This window comes from Podarcis pityusensis (genome assembly GCF_964106645.2).
Source record: "Podarcis pityusensis genome assembly, chromosome: 7".
NCBI lineage: Eukaryota > Metazoa > Chordata > Lepidosauria > Squamata > Lacertidae > Podarcis > Podarcis pityusensis.
Genome location: NC_138031.1, coordinates 31,859,338 through 31,880,032, shown reverse-complemented (window position 1 = coordinate 31,880,032; position 20,695 = coordinate 31,859,338). Strand labels below are relative to the sequence as shown.

Below are 20,695 nucleotides of genomic sequence, written 5' to 3'. Positions count from 1 at the left end.
CTTGGTTTGGTCAACCCCTGAGAGGGGGTTGTGCCCATGCCTGAGTCCAGGGGAGCATCTGGGGAGTGGACATAGTCTCTTCCCAGGCTTTCCACCTACCTCAGGTGTTCACCCTTGGCTGACCTATGATAGAGCTCTGGGGTGCAGGGAGCTAGTCGAACCAGAGCCTATGCAACCACTCACTTTTCTGTAATCAATAAAGTTGTGGCCTAAATTCTGCCAAAAACCAAAACCAAAATTTGAGTCAAGTGTGTGTTTATTTAGGGGGGAGGTGTTACACAGAAACAAGAATCATCACACACATACCACACACATACCCTTTTTTAAAAACAACAACATTCAAACAGAAGTGTGTGGTTTGTTTGTTTTTTTAAAGAAACACCTTACAATGAATATGCACATATATCTTGGCCTTTTTAATGGTATAAAATGCTTTCAGGCCAGCAGTGAAGGCATACTTGAAAACCTTGATTTGTGAAGAGTTATGAACACAACATTGTTCTCCAAATCTCAGGAAGTGATAATGAATCATTCACAATGCTGGCTTATCTTCCTGAAAGTAAGTCACCTTGATGTTGAACAAATGGTTTGGTGAATCCATCTTAATTTTCAAAGGAAGAGGGCACAGTGAAGAACATTACTTTGAAACCAACCAGCACAAAAGATGGAACATAATCCAGAAACTGAAAGCACAATAATATACAAAGAGGTGTTGTATATTTATGATAAACAGACAAGCAAGCAGTTATAACAGAAGCAGGTTAAGGATGCCTGGAAAATATATAGCTTTGTGAATTGCAGCATGAACTGACCTGATCCCTCCCTTAATGTGCCAATAGGAACTTAAGTTATCCACCCACTTTCATATTTCCAAATGTTTCTGATGAAGTCCTTGGGCCAAAATGTATAACATGCTTTTAAAAATATTTCTTTGAATGAAAATACATTTAGAAATATGTCTTTAAGCATACATTTTGTGCAGATTAATAAAAATCAAATTAAAACAGAAACAGGACAAATTAGATTTATGAGCACATGCCAAGGGATATAGAAACAGACTGATTTGTGCACCCTTGGTTATCATGCCAGGGGCTGCATAGTCACTTGAGTTTGGCAAGCAGGCAGAAGTAGGAGCTTGGAGCATGAAATAACCAGAGCAAGTGGACCATTAACATGGGATTCAACAGAAAGGAATCAGATACCATTTTATAATGGACACCAAATGTCCAGTTGAATGTCCTGAGCATCTGCTTGTCTAGATGTTCATGTCCTGTCCAGGACCAATCTAAATTTCTGGTGTTACTCTAAAATAGTTTCATATGAAAAGCCAGCTCTTGCTGTTCTTATGATTCAACAGAGAGCAGGTGAGGATTCACCAGTGTCTTTAGAATAAGGACAGAGGAGGAGGACCCTAGAGTGAGAAGCTGTGTTGTCTGTAATTGAGATAATACTGTAGAGCAAGATTTGGAAAAAAAAACTTACAGTGCAACTCTACACAGAAGTAAAGTCCATTGTTTTAAATAGATCTTACTTGCTAAGGGTCTGTCTTAGTTCTCTGTACACTTTGAGACAGAGATCATCTGGAGGTCCAAGTGGCCTCTTCTAGATGTATTGTTAGTTTTATGCTGTGGAAAACTCTTCTACCAGTTTTAACAGGCATCTTTGCTATGGACTTTCCAGCATTTAATGAATATTTTGTGATTTTTTTTTACAGTTTTATGGTTTTTTCTGTATGTTTCATTGAATATATTCTACAACCACCCTGATATTTCATGTCAGTTGGCAAGATATAAATACTTTTATAAATCAGTAATAAAGAAATAAACATACAACGGATGCAGCATCATTTTAGATTTTCAAAGCAGTGGGTCATTGAGGGGAAAGGGAAGAGTACTGCATGGGCAAGCTTTTTTTATATACAACTTGCCTGCGATAAAAGATCCAGGGGGAGAAGAGAAGGTACTTCTATTAGTTGGAATCTTATTGGCCATTGAAGGAAACAGGATCAACTTTAGCCCAAGTGCCTGGTTGACATACTAGGTATTTGTGAAAAAGACTCCTGACTTTACAATAGTACTCACCATGGACTGAGAAAGAACACTCAACTTGCCCCCACTGAGTCTCACCGGGGTGAAAAGGGCAATAGATAGAGTGCAGGAAGGAAATGTATTGCTGTTTAAGTAGCAACATCTCTTTTGAAGTAGAGGATTAATCCTGAATAAATTCAGGACACAAGGCCTGAAAGGCAGGCTTAAGGGGAGATAATCTGCTCAAGGCCTTCTCCTTTGCATGGTTGGAAATAGCTGGGGGATCTGCCTAGGTTTATCTGCCTTTTCTTTCCATTTACTTATCTCATTTTTAATAATATCTTACGTTTATAGTGCCTTTCATCCTAATGATTCCCAAAATGCTATATAAACCTAGCAAACTGATAAGTGGGGTGCAGGGAGCAGCCAGGAGTGTGCCTGTATCTATAAAATAATAAACTATACATAGGGATTACTACATCAACAGCTGAAATTCAGTCACCAAAACAGCTGTTCAAATACAAACATTAGTGCCATTGGCCATTCTGCCTTAGTGCTTCCTGGTAACATGGTGACATGTAACTGTCAAGATGTTCCTTTAAAGGTTAGCAGACTTGTCATATGTCCTAAGTGAATTGAGAAGTTGTCAATATCCAGAAATACACATTCACAGGCTTCACACTCTTAAACAAGAGAAGGGATAGCATGAGTGTTTTAAAATAATTCTCACTGAATCCAGGGAAATCTGCCTAGGGTATGCAAGGCCCGGCATGTTAATTTTGGCCGCATAATGAAACCTAGCTGCAGCCACAAGTGGGCTCCATTTTCTATCGACATCATAATGATCTATTTTCCTTTATCTGCTTTGCTTCATCTTCCTCATGATCCTTTGAACCATGAAGCTTTGAAACAGAAATGTTAAAGCTTTGGCCTGCCTAGAGTCCTTGAGATAGGGAAAGCTATAAGCAGAGCAACAACAACCTCCTCTATGATTTAAGGAGGAGAAGGCTATCAATTGCTACTAGCTGTGATGGGTGTTCTCTGCCTTCACTACTGGTGGCAGTAATGGTTCTGAATACCAGTTGCTGGAAACCACAGGACGGGAGAGTGCTCAGGTTCTCAGGGCCTGTTCGGGCATATGATTGGCCACTGTGACAACAGGATGGTGGATTAGATGGGCTATTGGCCTGATCCAATAGGCTCATCTAATGTTCCTACTTGTATACTGCTGCCCTCGCAGTGGTTGTTGGGCTTGTCCCAAACTTTGAATCATAACAAATCTATAATGTGAAGATGTTGTTGTTGTCATTGTTGTATATTTATTTATACCCTACCTTTTCTCCTTATGGGACTCCTTATGGTTCAGCTGAGGGTAATTATGATTGCAAGAAATAGGTTTCTTCTTATTGGTAAATAATATGTAGCTTTGAATTATTTCACAATGAAGACATGCATATGCTCCAAATGGCAGTAATCATAATCACAATTTTTTTTTTTTTCGTTTATTCTGTATATAAAGAAATAGCTAAAATAATTAAATCACCTGTTCAGGTCTCCTCACAGCTGTCAAATACTGAAGATGTGGGCTGATAACATGAAAGCTTGTCACCTTAAAGAACTTCTGACATGGATGTTAGCTGCAGCTAGGATTTCAATAGCCCACCAATTGAAATTCTTGAAAAATCTACATTTGTATTTGTGGTGTAGGAACTTGCAGATTTTGGCTCTTGCAGGAAAAAACAACAGCACATTAATAAATTGCGCACCTGCGGAGGGCTGCAGGATCCGGAATGTTTTTATGTCTTCTGATGGGATTTTATTTATTCTCTGTTTGATTTAACCCTACTATATCAGGGTTGGGGAACCTACGACCCTCCAGATGTTGCAGGACTACAGCACCCATCATGCGTGACCATTGGCTTTATAGGCCAAGGTGGATGGGAGGTGGAATTCAACAACATCTGGAGTGTCAGTTCCCCAACCCTATGAAATTTTTTGAAGAATTTGACATACTATTTTGTGACGTATTAGTTGGCCCTAATAAAAGTATTGTTCTACTGTAGCTTTTGGAATCCTTCCTCAATAGATTAATATGGCTGGCAATGTTTTGTATGCATATATGCAATTGTTAGTGATAGACTGTGGATTTGTACGAACCTCTAGTATAAAAATAGCAACATGAGGGCTTTCCCACTCTCTCAGATCTGCCATGCTTTGGCTAAGAGTAATGTCTGAAGAGCCCTAAACAGTGAACAGATCCTCAGAAATCCCCATGTTATAACTTTCAGGGACACACTTATATATCCATAAGCATTTGAATAATAACAAGCATAATACATACAAATATTCCCACTGCATTACTGCACTATTTTTAGTGGGTTTTGTGTTGTAATTATACGTATTGTTTTCTTCCAAAGAGACAGACAAATCTTTTATTCCATATAATCATATGCATATACCTTTATTAGTATTCCTAGTCTTAATTATATGACTTCGTATTTGCACCATATACTAAGGTAGTTGGCCACATCATTTCAGATGTTTTTTCCCCCTTCGTTTTCACATGTTTCCACAGTTGTTGTTTTTCTATAGGTAACAGGGAACCTAGGAAAATTGGTTACTAAAAAATTGAAATGTGGGTTTGTAGAATCCATTTTGAAACCTGCCTCTCGATGTTTACCTCAAAGCACACGTCTGTGTGTTTGCTTGATTTACATTAAGCAATATCTAAGTGCAAATAGTAATCATACACCAAAGTAAACTGGACTATATGCAATTGCCTCATCTGTTTCTTCAATTGCAGTTGCAATCCCATAGATTCCAATCTTGACAGGTAGCATAATTAGAAAATTCTCTTTGTCTTATTAAATGTGACTCTTCTCAATAGAATTTACTTGGTTGTGAGACAAGGACCGAAAATATACTTCAAATCTAAAATGGGAAATCAGGGGGGACTGTTTTATTTTTATCTGTCTTTGTGCAAGCAACATTATTATCAAAGGATATTGTAATGCCGAAAATGTACTTTGGGGATTTAAATCACGTATTAGCCTGGAAAGCAAAAAGTGCTGTAGGGCCCATGCAATATATTTTCTCATTAATCTGATTGAAAGATTATCCTTCCTATAGCTATGAAAAGTCTAATACCCATATATCCATCTTTCCTGCTAGTAAAATTCAGCTTTGTGTGAAGTCATTGTCTCTCGTGTCTGGGGTCCTATGCTCTTCTTCATTTCTCCCTATAAGCCCGGCTGTATTAAAATAAATTCAGAGCAGGCCGCCATTTCATGCACACATTTTGATTATTTCATAAGCTGCTAAGGAAAATGGAAGTATCAGCAAGTCGTGCAGTTTTACTGGTAATGTAATGCTTGTCATTACCTCAGTGGTCATGTGAAAAAGTTTAGCTATAATATCTTTGACAAATGTTCAGCGAGTCAAAACAGTGCATTTAAATGAAATGCAGATATGAATGAGCCATTATTACAATCACAACTCCAGCTTAGAAATTATTAAATATGAATATATACACTTCCTCAGCAACCTGACATTTGTAATACATAACTAGCTGCGCATTCTCCCTTGCCCCCCCTTCCCTCCCCCCTCGCACCACATCATTCTTTCCCCCTCTACCCCCTCCCCTGACTCAGAATAAAGGAAGTCATTTTGATCAGAGGCTGCACACAGTAATTGAAGACACTCCTGATGATTTCATGCAATCAGAGTGGCACATTATTTGTGATGAAAATTAAGTAAAGAAGGAAAGCCAATTTATAGGCTGTCTTGCTTATGGTCAACCGCCTTTACAAAAGATTAGCAACCAACCTCCTTCCCTTCCCCCCCGCTCCAACCACATACATACTTTCCACATCATAGATTTACAGAAATTTTCATATAACCTTCGTCGTAACGCACAGCACTTCCACGATTTTAAGCTTTTAATGAAACGACCCGGGGGGAGGGGGTTGAGTCTTAAACTGAATGATTTCTCTTTTGGAGCTCCTTCTTCTTCTTCTTCTTCTTTTTTGAGTGCTGATAGCACGAGCAGTATAGATGGCTCTGGCCATAACTGTCACACAGATAATATTCTTTTATGCCTCGAGACACAAAGATGGTGCTGTAGATAACCAAAAGGAATAAGCTGCCACCATCACTAATCTGCAGCTTTGAAACACTATAGCTTTTGCATGGCTAAAAGAAGGTAAAAGAATCCAGGAAGTGTAATACAGATGAACATGCGTGTCGCAGGTCCAGGGAATAGAAGCTTCTTGTCTGCTGTGATTTGATTTCTCCCGTGGACCTAATTAGTCATAAGACCAGTTTGGGTATCGTTTGCAGTTCGTGTTTGTGTAAAGCGCTTGAAGATGCAAAAATAAGCTGGAGATCTTTCGTATTCCCAAATATTTTAAGACTATGGTCATAAAATTGAAATGTAGGGGATACTTGGCCTTATTGTTCCCTTCAGAATTTTCCATCCATGTACAGTATAGGTTGGGACTTGAGGAACATGTGTAACAGATATTCACCACAGTGGCAGGTCTCCAGTTCACTGAGGTGCACTCTGAAGCCTCACTGAAATCAGTGGGACTCCAGCATGTGTACTGGATCCCAGCCAATGGCTGCTCCATGCCAGACAAGGATCGTTTCTGATGATTATTTTTCAATATGTGAAGGCAAATGCTATTTAGAGTTTAATAAGAAATTGGGGATTTATTTACATCTCTGCATTGTATAGCATATGTTTCCCTGTTAGTGGAAACATGGGGATATTGGGTATGGGGTATTGGATAACAAACACTATTAAAGCTTAACTCAATGTCTTTTTCTTTCCCCACTTAGAGGAAACTTACGTTGAGAGACAGACTGATTTATATGATGCTAGAGAATAGATCTGATTTCTGACAGCCGTAGCCCTTAATTGCTCTGCATCTTTGTCTTAACAGATACTGCAAGTTGCTTTCGCATCCACAGCACATTCGATCCTTTGCATGTTTACCTGGAAGTAAGTCCCATTCTGTTCAGTCGGGCTTTCTACCACTGCACCCTGTGGATAATTAACAACATTTAAAGTGCATCTACTCTCTACTAAGTACAATCGCCATTCCCACCTCCTAAATTTTAGATCCCCCAGTCTCACTTAAGAAATTTCTAATCAAAAATGATTCTGAGATTCCTGTGTGAAATGGGATTGTCAGGAAAGACACAAAGGAGAAATGAACAAAGCAGAAGAATTGGACCCTCTGGAATACACACACACACACACACACACACACACACCCTACCTCTGTGTGTTTCAAAAGAACAACTATACTTTCCAGAGAAATATTAAAAAATCTATTTGAGAGTCAAGAGGGATATGCATATTCTTATTGAATGTGTGACCTCTCAATGCTAATCTGCTAAGTTGTGCCCCCATGTAGACTCGCATTGCTGGGACAAGAGCACAAAGCATGCAGGAAGCTATTAAATGCACAGCAGTATTTGAAATCGAACCACGGTGACTTGTTGTTATGGCATGCTGACATTATTGGTTCTTGTATTCAGTTACATAATGATCTCTGAAGTTCGCTCTTAAAAGTGTTCTATAACGCCACTTGAAGAGTTTACAAAATCCGGCTGTAGAGGGCACAATCCACAGCTGTATTCGTTTCAACCCAGTGTGCACAAAAGACAGTTCCTAGCAGATTGAGACTAGAGTATATTTTCCAGTGCCCTTAAAATAAGTTTGTGTGATAGGCAAACCATTGTAATGATGAATATCATTTAAAGAATATATATATATACCGTATTTTTTGCTCTATAAGACTCACTTTTTCCTTCCTAAAAAGTAAGGGGAAATGTGTGTGCGTCTTATGGAGCGAATGCAGGCTGCGCAGCTATCCCAGAAGCCAGAACAGCAAGAGGGATTGCTGCTTTCACTGCACAGCGATCCCTCTTGCTGTTCTGGCTTCTGAGATTCAGAATATTTTTTCCCTTGTTTTCCTCCTCCAAAAACTAGGTGCGTCTTGAGATCTGGTGCGTCTTATAGAGCAAAAAATACGGTATGTATATAGTTTGTCCCATCACAACAAACATGACAATACATAATCAGGACTCTTAATTTTAAAAAATGCAGATATAGGAAGTAGGGATAGAAAATTGGACTTCAGCAGAACCACTGCCTTTTAGGATGAATTTGGGCTGGGATAGGGACATATGGGAACAGATAACAGTGGGGCCATCAAGGCAGGACCTCCGGGGTCAGAACTATGGGGGGCCAGTAGAATGAGTTGAGGAGGGCAAATGAAGCAGCTCTGGCTTAGCATCACATTTATAAAGCAAGTGCAGTAATACAAATTACCATCTTAAATAACCTTCCCCCTCCACCAAGACCATTAATTCCAAACTCAAGAGCATGTTTCTCCTAAGAATATTAAGTCCGTTAACATTCAGCTAGGCTGAGTTGTGAAAAACAGTGGCTACATCTGAAAACATTCATTTGAAAACATTCAGTCAGGCTCAGTTGTGGGGAAAGTAACCATTTAAGAGGTTTTGTGATTATTTACTATCATTTTCATAGTTTATAGGAATTCAGTAGTAATAATAAGAGGTCAGTTTAAGACCAGAGAAGACATATGTAGGAAATCCATGATTGCATTAATTTTAACCTCAACATAGTTTGAGGCGGTATCTGATGTAAATTGATGTATTCCTGATGTAAATTGTCTGCCTAAAGCTGGTGTTGTTTTCATAAGGCTGGGGGAACCAACAGGCAGCTGTATTTTTCTTGCAGAATTAAAGGTGGGCATGTAGACAGAATTAAACACACACACCCCTCACCACTGCTGTAATTGCATTCAGAGCCTCCATTCCGGATGTATTTAAATAAAAACGAAAGACTGAGATGAGCAGTTATGTGTCTTGTGTGTAACAGGTAGTTTGGCTTTTGTTATAGATTGCCTTGCCAGTCATATTGAGGTACTATGGAAATATGAAGGTTAAACAGAGTCTGCTCATGGTATAGTGCCATCAAACCTTTATGGCTTGGAACCAATATACCAGAACGACCATTCCCCCCATCCCCAAATGACACAGACATATGTGAGATAAACATCAATACCTTCTCTATATGTCTCTGCTTTCTGAGGTGAGGTGAATGATATCCAGAGAAAGGGCTTTCTCAGTGGTGGCACCCTGCATATCAAACATCTAGCACAGGATGATTTGGATGGCACTCTCTCTTTTACATTTATGTGGTTGTTGTTTTTTAAACCACTCAAATATTTCTCTTGGTTTTCTGTGATGGTGTCCAAGTGACTTTTAATTTATTCTGAATTATGTTTCTCAAGCATTGGCCTTTATTAGATTTTAGGGCATTGTTACTCTAGAAGGGAAGGCGAAATAGAGACATTGATTCTTCCAGCCAATAGAAGACAACACAGCATGAAAAAAGTTCAGATTTATTGCATGGTGTAGTGTGAATAAAGAATTGATTCCTATCCAAAGAACTTGGCCCCTGATCAAAGGGTACCCAAAGCTTTTATAGCATTAGAAAAGTGTGTGTGTGTGTGTGTGTGTGTGTGTGTGTGTGTGTGTGTGTGTGTTTAATGCCACTCATTTATCCTGCTGCTTTTATTATATTTGTTTTCACTTCCTTTGACATAAATCATTTTTATTCTGAAGTTACCCACCCTGGGTGCTTCTCTTAAAACTGAAGTGTGGATTATACAAACTTAAATAAACAAACTATGACTCCCGCTTAATTTCCCCCCAGTTATAATTTGTGCTTTATCTGAATGTGAGCAGCAGGTATTCTTGCCTCCCTCTGATGCAGCAGCAAACACAATGGCAACCACACAAAGAAAGAAAGAGGGAGTTCTGAGGTGCAGCGAGGTAAACAAAAGTGATACCCGACCAATAATACGAAAATTTGTGAGAAAGAGAGTGAAACAGATTATGCTTTTGCTAATTAACAGTAGGAATGAACATGAAATGAAGCATAAATGATTTTACTAGTCTTGTTAACTGAAAATCCTCATGGATTTCCTTAAAATTTCTCAAATTTCAGCACCAACTCCTGATGAAGCATCTTGAATGGATCCACATGAAATATGCAGCCCAGTTTGGGTGCTCTGATCCTTTACACAATTAGAATCACATGAAGCACAGAGTGGACACGTCCTACCCCACTCCCATGCCCTGTTGCCATCCTTGTGCAGTCACCCTCCCTAAGTTGGAGGCAAAGGTCTGCAGCAGAGTAGCTGCTTTACTTCTGTAGGGTCCCTGTGTATTGTAGAACTGGAAGATCAAGGTTCTAGATTGTACAAGGAGTCCACCATGAACAATGCAAGATCAGAGCTTCAGAAATTATCCCTCTGACTCATGGGGGAGTGATTGGGTTGGCATTGAGGGTGAAGCTAGTGTACTCATCCTCACTCCAGTTTGAACACCCAAAGTGAGCTTGTACCATCTGTATAAGTGAGATGCATCAATGGAGCTAGATGTTCAGAAAATGCTACACTAGGTCAGCCAGGAAGAAGCCACCATACTCTGGGGCAGTGTATGTTCCTATAGCTGAAAAGAGGAAGGAAGATAATGTGGTGGTGTGTGTGTGTGGTCACTGGCAGAGGAAGAGGAGTGAGGGGGTAGTGCTCCGGCAGTGCGATCCTGGTAGGGTGCCATCGTGGCTGCCCCCACCCACGCAGGGTGCCATGCCCCTGCAGGCAGCATGCCCCGCCCCCAGGATGCCCCAGAACATGCGCCAGCCCCGCCCCCGCCTGCCAGAGCATGAAACTCCGCCACTGGGTGTGGTTCCTGGCATAGCGAGTGTGCTCCAGAAAGCCAGCTTGGAAAAAATGGTTTTGTAGCCTGAACTTTTAAACTACAAGTAGTTACATTATGAGAATAAAACAATGTAGAACATAAACAACAGCAAGGCTTATTGCTGCTCTGCAAAAGAAAAAAGTTGCAAAAAAAATCCCACACCTGCTGATGCAGTTTTTGTAAGTTCTGTGAATGTCTCTGCCTTGCAAGATCCTGTTTGTATTATTCTAGTTCATACTAATATAAGTACGGTCTTCAAATAAAAACATCTTGAAGGTCCCAGGCCACAGAGAAGTTAGGCTGGCCTCAACTAGAGCCAGGGCTTTTTTGGCCGTGGCTCCGATCTGGTGGAACACTCTGTCACAAGAGACCAGGGCCCTGTGGGACTTGACATCTTTCCGCAGGGCCTGCAAGACAGAGCTGTTCCACCAGGCCTTTGGCCAGGGCACAGCCTGACTCCCTCCCTCGGCAATCTTCGCGGAGCTCTTGCCCAATGGTTGCCAGTGGCTTGAATTAATTAATTTTATAATGAATGATTTTAGAGTGTTGTTTATGCTGTACTTCTGTACTGTTTTATTGTTGTTAGCCGCCCTGAGCCCGGCTTCGGCTGGGGAGGGCGGGATATAAATAAAATTTATTATTATTATTATTATTATTATTATTATTATTATATTGTAATTCTGGACCCAGATGAGCAAACCAGGAAAGCTGAATCCTAGTCCTGAGATGACCAGGAATTGATGCTACATACTAATTATATCAAGTTTAAATTACTGGCCTATACACAAAACCTGCAGGGAAGGGAGATGGCAGAGTTCACTAGCCAGTGTCATTGGAAAATGTTGAAAGGAAATATTGGCGCCTTAAATAATGTTGTTTGGACAGAGAGCTCATCCTTCAAAGTTCATCCTTGCCAATTGAAACACTCAACCTCACTTTAGTCAAGTGCTACAAGAGAAGATATGTTTTGTACACATATTGGATTTTTTTTTTCTGGGGAAAAAATAAAAATAAAAAGGAAATATATCTTGATTTCTGCTTTCCAGGGGACAGTTAACATACAATCTTACAGTAACTGCAGCATCAGCTGGGATAGTTCTGATGCATATGGAAGTGAATCATACCATCTTTTGTTAAGTACTGGAATTATCTGCTTAAGACACTATATTCATAATTTCACTTGCACATGATTCGTGAAATGATGGAGGACACTTTCAGCCCCATGATTACTGCTTCTTGCTCCAGGAAGATCAGCATTCAGTGCTGAAAATATACTGGGGCAATGGGGACTACAAGTGCTCTATGAAATGTTTGAAGGAGTTTTGCCGTACGATTTTTGCAGCCCATTGGAATCAGCACTCTGCTTGGGCTTTGCACATTGGAGGAATAAGCTCATTTCTCAGTGCTACCATTATATCAAGTATTATGGTTGATATTCTATGCGGTACCAAAACAATGATAAATAAGTCTCATGGTAAATATAACACCATGAAAAATAGGGCTGCACAGCTCATCAGTTATATCACTTTGCTACTTTTAAAGCTCAGTATGCTGCTATATAATGGGGAAGAAAACTACAGCAGCTGGTTTTTTTAAGGTGGGGTAGGTGAATTTATTTTCAAGTTTAAAAATTCCCATTGTATTGCAATAGAAACCCATGAGGATGATCAAATCAAATAAGCATTTTAACCACTTGAAAAGTTAGGTATTAATTCATCCTAGCAGATTTTTGTTTGATTTTATTTATCTAGTACTTACGCACCTGTTCATTCATTTTGATTGTTTAACTAGATATGTGAAGAAATATGGCAAATATCAATCACAGGGAGAAAAGACCAAGGCCATATTTATTTGACCAGGGCCAGTTCATCAGGTCTCCTGGGAGGGAGTAGCAAATATGATGCCCTCCAGATGTTGTGGACCGCAACTCTCATAATTCCTGACCATTGCCCATGCTCCCTCGGACAGATGGGAGCTGTAGTCCACAGCAGCTGGAGAGCACCATGTTGGCTATCCGTGTCCTAAAGCATCTCAACAGGTCCCTTGTTTGCTTAAGTAAAAAACTATCAAATTCAGAGAAGTACAAATTTTGAAGGATAGCTGTGTTTCGGATAACTTACTATTTCAAAAAGTTTAAAATAGGAAGGATCTCATTAAAATTCACACCAAAATGAATTTATCCCCCATCCTTAGCAGCAACCCTCTGAAACCTTGCCGATGAGGACTATGATGGGTTTCGCTTGATCCGCCTAGGAGATTCCTATGAAATAATAAGTTTTCTTTGGATTCAATGAATGTGCGTTTTACTTATTCATTCACTCCCTCCTCAGACATCTTGGGCTACCTTTCAAAGGACTGTAGGATTGCTTACCTATTATCAGGCCTCACCTTTTATCATCATATTAGCCTCCTGATTTATTATTTTTAAGGGGGATGGACATATTTTATTTCTAGAAACAAAGCCAGTGAACAGTAATTGGTGTTTGAGATACTCAACCTGGTGCCTTCCAGATGTTTTGGGACTACAACTCCCATCAGCCCTAGCTGGCACAGCCAGTGGAAAGGGATGATGCAAGTTGTAGCCCAAAGCATGTGGAAGGTACCAGCTTGGGGACATCTGCTCCAGAATATCCTGAAAGAAAATAAGAGTGGCCCATTCATAATGAACAAACATAGCAAATCTTTCAAGTTGAAGAAAATTTTTCCATCATATGTTGATGTTTTAGAAATACTCTTTTTTCCCATTTTAATTAGTGCATGGAAGAAATCACATCAAGCCTCAAGCCCACAAAGAAAACATTTTTTCCCCTGCTCATGTCAAGGTATTTACATAGATCACAGGATAATACTGTTTCAAAAAGCAACGTAATTTATTCACCTTTTAATCAATGTCTCTTGAATGATACAGAGAGAGACAAGAAGAACTTAATTGCAGCATGGACCATGGGAGAAAAGAGATGAAATGGAAAGGTCACTCAGATGTACGGACTCCACCAAGTGGAAGGTCAAAGTGGTACTAGGGGCTTGTCATCACCATTTTCCAGACCTATTTGGAGAACAAAAAGACCGAGAAGAAAATTAGCAGGATGAGACTGATTTTGAGACATAAATGAATGGCGTAAGGACTAGTGAGTCTGCACAAGTTCCATGAACTAATTCATAAACAGTTGGAATGAAGCCATGGAAGCTTAAACAATCCCATCATTATAAATGTTAAAGAGGTTGCGTGGCATTTGTAATACAGCAGGTAAGAACATGGTAAAAAAAATGCAAGCATATACCTTTACCATATTCTTACGTGCTGTGTTTAGAAGTCCACACCATGACACGGTGGTTTCTAGTAATTTAGTATACCAGAATATGATGCTACTCCAACTGAGCTCTCACTCATTGTTCAGTCTCCCTGCAGACTGGATTTGGCCTGGCAACCATAAAAAGATTATGGTAAGCTGAACTCTGCACTTCTTCATGTTCCAGGGTTGTTGTTGCTTTTAAGAAGCCAAACTTTGTTTGCCCTGACCACATCTCTGCGTATCCTTGCATATGAATGAAGCATCTTACAGTGACATCTTGTCAACTCAATGCTTATTTATTTATTTACATATTAAGATCCCTAGATCACCACATCCCAGAGGCCTAGCATAAATAACTGAACTGTGCAAATACAGCAAGAGACAGTTTGCTGTCAGAAAGGCTAAGAATCTAACACTCATGTCAGTAGCTTCCAGAATGAGAACCATTTAGGCTGCAGTGCTCTGCACACTTACCTGGAAGCAAATCCCACTGAACTTATTGTTCTTACTTCTGAGTAGATATGTATAGGATTTGCTAGGATATGTAAGGGAATAATGGAGATCTGTTTGAAAGTAGTCACTCTCTCAGTCCTGAAAGTTTGTTAAAATGGAAATGATATTGATTTGCCGATAAAAGTGTTGTGATTATTAAAGAGATAAGGGCCAAACTATGGAAAATTACAGTCAAACAAACAAGGCATAAGTGCCAGTTAGTGCATGAAGGGGTTAAGACCAAAGAGGTCTGTTCCTAGACTCAGCTAGATCACATCCACTTACCTCAGTGAGGGAGGAAGTAAAGCTGCTTATCTTCCTTTCCCCTCTCCCAGCTATATAACCGACCAGGACGGACATGTCCGAATTTAATCCAAGTTCAGACTGCATGTTTGAAACCATATTATGTATTTTGCATCCAATAGTAATCTACAGGTACCTGTGCACTCCTTGCTGCTGCATGGAACAAAACATTAATCAGACATTTGGATTTAGTAAGTAATGCTTTTAAACTTACTGAAGAATATGTAGTCTGTTCATTGCTAGAGGGATAGAGGGAGGGAGGAAGACCAGAGCTTTAAAGCAGATTAAACAGGATATGTAAAAGGGTTTTACAACCTGTATTCCACACTATACTGCTGCTTAATTCTGAGAAAGTTTTTTAACCTTGCTGGGGGCTCTCTCCCATTGGAGAGTGTGCAAAGCTCCATGTTTTTGAATCTAGGCACCCAGACGATTCTTTTACTAATTACCCACACATGGATCAGATTGATTTTCACCTTCCACATAAACCCCATGTACCTCAGGCACACATGTGGAAAGTGTTGACTTTTGCTGACTAACTGCAGTCTTTCATATGCATCACTGAATTATGTCTTTGCTCTGTAACTTTCAGGACCAGCTTGTGGAGGTGGATCAGTAGTATACTCCAGTTAGAATAAGGGAAGGAGGAATCCCAAGGCACATGATGTCCTTTTTATCCCATATGACAGTTATATTTGTGCTGCTACTAGTTTCCCCCCTGGTTGATACTACTGTTTAATAGTATCATATGATTGGTTTTAATCTTTGTATTGTAGGTGGTGTGTATGTGTGTGTAAGAAAGGTGGGATATAAATGTTTAAAACAATGGAAAAAAAGAAATGGCACTATTGGCAACCCAGAGTTTCATCCATTGTGTGTGCGCATGTATCACCCTTCAAGATACAAACCATGGAAGCTATAACAATTAAAAAGAGAAAAGAGAAATATGGAAATGAACTGGGCCACATACAGGGATTTGCTAAAGTAAAAGGATAATAAATTAAAATTAAAGAATTATGGAGAAATAAAGCACCACCTGACAGGGTGGATCCAATACCACCAGTTATACAGTAAATTTAATGAAGATTTAAAAAAAAACAAAGGATTTGCAACAGAACTCTCACTATTAGACAAAATGTATTACAAAGTAAAGTAAAGGTAATTTCTAAAATGTATGGATTATTATTAGAATGGGAAGCTAAGGATGAACAAATCAAGGTAGTAATGATTAAATGGGCTATGGATCTGGGTAAAAACATTCAAATAACACAATGGGAAAAGCTTTGGAGGGAAAATCGGAAATTCACAGCATGCAAAGCAATAAAAGAAAATATGATAAAGATGTTTTTCAGGTCGTACTTAACACCTACTAAAATTTGAAAAATGTACAATACTAAATCAAATTTATGTTGGAGGTGCAATGAACTGGAGGGCACGCTTCTACACATGTGGTGGCAATGTGAAAAACTTAAGGGCTTCTGGGATTTGGTTTTTGAAGAGATGAATATATATATATATATATAATTTTGAAGAAAAAACAGAACCCTTTTTGTTGGGAATAATTGATATGGATATAGCCAGAGAAGATAAGAAATTATTCTTGTATGCTTTGGCGGCAGCTAGAACCCTGATTGCAAAAAAATGGAAAAAAGAAATAATTCCAACAAAACAAGAATGGCAAGACAAATTAGTTATGTTGAATTGGCAAGATTGACAGATGTGATCAGAGGTCACAGCAAACGAAAGTTTCAAAAAAACTGGAAGAAATACAGTGATTACTAGAAAAAACAATGCCCGCATATTACTACTTGGACTTGTTTTAATTAACTTTTTCAAACTGATTTATGGTTAGAACAAAACAACCAAAAAGAAATATAAAGAGAGTTAAAAAGAAGATAAAGGGAAGCAGATTACTATGGCTGATATTAGACCCATGTAGAGGATGAGGGAAGTCAACAAAGAAAATGGATTTGAAATTCGGTTAAAATACATTGCCCATTAGTGTATTTTTGAGGTATGTTTTTATTTTTTCTGTGGTTCTTTTTGTTAATATTGTTATTCCTTTTTTGTTCCTTTTCTTTTTTTCTTTTTATTTGTCATATAATGTATGTCTCTGTGTTATGGTTGTCTGTCAGCACATAAAATAAAAATAAAAAATAATAATAAAAGAAAAGATACAAGCAATGGAAATCACATTGGAATGTGAGGTCATCACGTATTTGCAGGAGCTAAATGTTTGTGTGAATGTACCATAAGGTGGAAAAGGTACATTGGACAGAACTAGAGAGTATGTTAAAAGTAGTCCACAGGTGGCATCTGATCCCAGTTAAGTTGTGTCGTGACTCTAATAATGGCATGCCATCTTTATGTTGGAGAAAGTCTGAAGTTAGAGGCTCCCTGCCGTATGGATATACGGTAGGAATGTGAGCACACACACCCAAAGACAACGGGTTGCAGTCTCCTAAGAAGTAACAGACACAATGAATTTCAGTGGGTCTACTCTGAGTATAACTTCATTGGTGGCAAACCATGATGTTAAGAATTGTAAAATATCCATGAAGAAGAAGAGAAGAGTTTGGATTTGATATCCCGCTTTATCACTACCCTAAGGAGTCTCAAAGCAGCTAACATTCTCCTTTCCCTTCCCCACAACAAACACTCTGTGAGGTGAGTGGGGCTGAGAGACTTCAAAGAAGGCCCAAGGTCACCCAGCAGCTGCATGTGGAGGAGCGGAGTTACGAACCCGGTTCACCAGATTACAAGGCTACCGCTCTTAACCACTACACCACACTGGCTCTCAATGAGATAAATGTAAGAAACTACCCAGTTATTGAATCAGTTGTACAGACTCAGTTGATTTAAATCTCTAGATTGTTCCCTCTACATAAATGTGGATCATAGAATCATAGAGTTGGAAGGGACCCTGAGGATCATCTAGTCCACTCACCTACAATGCAAGAGTATGCAGCTGTCCCATACAGGGATCAATCCTGCAACCTTGGCATTACCGGCACCATGCGCTGACCAGCTGAGCTATCCAGGATGATCCCGGGTCTATGGCAGAGACTGAAAGGTTCAATTTCAAGCAACGTTGTAGGGGTGAAGGTTGCGCACCCATGTTCACTGGGTTGTGGGCTGGAGAAAAATTATTGCTTCCTTTTCCCTCTGCCCTCTCCTGCCTTGCTCATCAAATAGCTACTGGATTCTCTCAACCAAGCCATTTCTTTTATTATGTCAGTTATGGTTTTTGTTCAAGCATTTCTATTTATTGCCTGATCTTTTCAAATTAAATATCATCTGATCCCCGTAGATAAAAAAAATAAACCTCTGGTTTACATAAAAATAAACATTTCTGAGTGTACTCCCTCACCCACCCACTAGTGATTTTCTTCTTCTTCTTTTTCCTGAGCTCTCTGTCTTTCTGAAACACTCTGGCAACTGAACAAGACTTATATAGGAAATCTCTTATTTGGGAAATTTGTGAATAATCACTTTCTCTGGTTCATACATCACGGAAACTTAATTTTCAAGAGACCATCCTCAGATCTCAAATTCAACAGGAAAATCCTCCTTATTAGAGTAACAGATCAATTAATAATTCAGCAACATTCTGTCACTTTCACGTGTCACTTTCACTTTTCACAGAGGGGGGAAATGTCTGTCTGTCCCCCCTGCCATTTTATGCACAGATTAACAGAGAAGGGAAAGGTGTTCCATCTGTTTATGCTTTATTACTAAAGATTTCCAAGCCTTAAATCTCCTTTGCTTTTCTTGTAGTGTGTTGCATTTAATAGTTGATTCAATTGCATAATCAGTTAACGAAAGCAGATACAATAGCAGGGGGTTGTTGGGTTTTGTTTTTGTTTATTGTCTAGTCCCACCGTCTTGATCTCAGGGTGAGATTGTGATGTGTGACTCCCATTTCCCCTTCAGCTCAGCATTAAGATAATTGCATAATAAACTACAATCAATGAGGACCTTTAAATATTGCCACTTTATTCTCAGATGTTATTGTTTTTAAACACAAATCCTGACATCCAATTTTGGCTAACACATATAAAGTGGCATTCAGTGTCGAAGGCCCATTTGTCTGGAGGGCCGGAAAACCTAAAAGCTGGTTTATCTTAGTTATTAGATGTCTTATATGAGAAATATTTATGCTTTCTATAAACAGGAGGAGGTGAACATTCTGGAGTTTCTGCTTTTAATTCCATAAAATAAGTAAACAATTTCTCACTAGCTCATATTTCAACATTTCAGTTCTTTTTTATTTATTTTTGTGTGTGACTATTTTCTCATTGGCTTGTTGGGGCTTGCTGGCAGAAAATATGCTGCATGAGTGAGCCAAACCGCAGTAAATGATTCGGTCTAACCCGGAGAGGCTCCGCCATTTCTTTTTATAATTCATAATAAGATGTGACATGTCAATTTAAACAAAATACACAATATTTGCTGACGGCAGTGAAAACTTTATATTAAAATAATGTGTTGCTGTTAAGAACAGATAATTGAGCATACCAAACTGGTAGGTCCTGTCTAGCAAAGGAAAAGCAGGAACACTAATGTCTCCTTAGAAAAGGATAACAATAATGCAAATAGAGCTTTGTATCTGGAATGTGATACACTTTCCAGTTCTGACCACTTGGGAACAATTATCTGGGAAAATATTTGTTCTTTAAATCTGAAGGTGAAAGACAACATATTCCAATTAAAGTGAACATTTCATTTTCAAAGGAATGGGGAAATTATTAGTAGATGGCATTATTATCATTATTATTATTACTGCTACCGGACACCTGCAATGTCTACATTTTCTTTTAATCATTTTGTTTCTCGAGTTAACAATTCTCCTCCCCCAGCAGACAACTATCTTCCATCATCTTTTGTCATACAAATATACCCAAAGGATAAGACGAATCGCAGAGCCTTTTATATTGTCAGTAGTTCTTGACATTTTGTTTTCATGTTGTTGAGATTTACATGCTCATCTTCAAAAACACCTGCACTAGGAAAACCCCCATTGATTTTTGAGGATTAAAGCTTTAAAATGACTCAAACTCTAGAGCAAGGGACCCCAAAGCTCCTATCTCTTTACAAACAGCAACACCTTCATCTGCTTATGATCTATATGAAGACATCAGTTTACATATACAGACTCTGATGATCCACTAGAGTGTTTGCAGAGCAGCTAGAATATAGCTCTAAAAGAAGAAGAAGAAATCCTGCCAATCAGATGTTTGAAAGGGAAGGAGGGGACTGAATTCAGTCCCCATCACCCGCTCTTGAACAGCTAATTGGCAGAATCTTGGCTTTTTTTGAAAAGGGATGTGCTCACAGAGCACAAAAGATTAGGGAACTGTACACACACTAACCTTTGTGATGCTCTAGCCAGAGATAAGCAAGTGAAAACCTGCTTCCTTGTATCTATAGCTCGTAGCTCAAGGATGAAGAGCCTGTGGCTATCCATATGTGGTTGGACACCAGCATGACCAATGGTCAGATCTGAAAAGAACCCATAAAAATAAGAAGAGCCTACTGGATTCAGGCCAGCCACCCAACTAGTCCAGTATTGTGTTTTCACAGTGGCCAACCAGATGCCTGTGGGAAGCTTATAGGTAGGATTTGAGCACAAGAGCCCTCTTCCCTCCTGTGGATTCCAGCAGCTGGTCTTCAGATGCATTGATGCCTCTAGTGATGGGCCTTGGAGTCCAGTTATGCGTCACAGGTTCCCCATCCCTGGGATAGCTCAGTCAGTAGAGCATGAGACTCTTAATCTCA

The 20,695-nt window shown here is 39.3% G+C and overlaps 2 long non-coding RNA genes across 2 annotated transcripts in view; one reads left to right on the top strand and one right to left on the bottom strand.

The window, feature by feature from the left end:
- LOC308481379 overlaps positions 1 to 20,695 on the bottom strand; it is a 916,155-nt gene that overhangs the window by 773,234 nt on the left and 122,226 nt on the right. The window lies entirely within an intron of this gene.
- Positions 10,348 to 14,395, top strand: LOC308481433. Its single transcript, XR_013988674.1, has 2 exons — positions 10,348 to 10,530; positions 13,738 to 14,395. It is a non-coding gene; the product is annotated as an uncharacterized lncRNA (long non-coding RNA).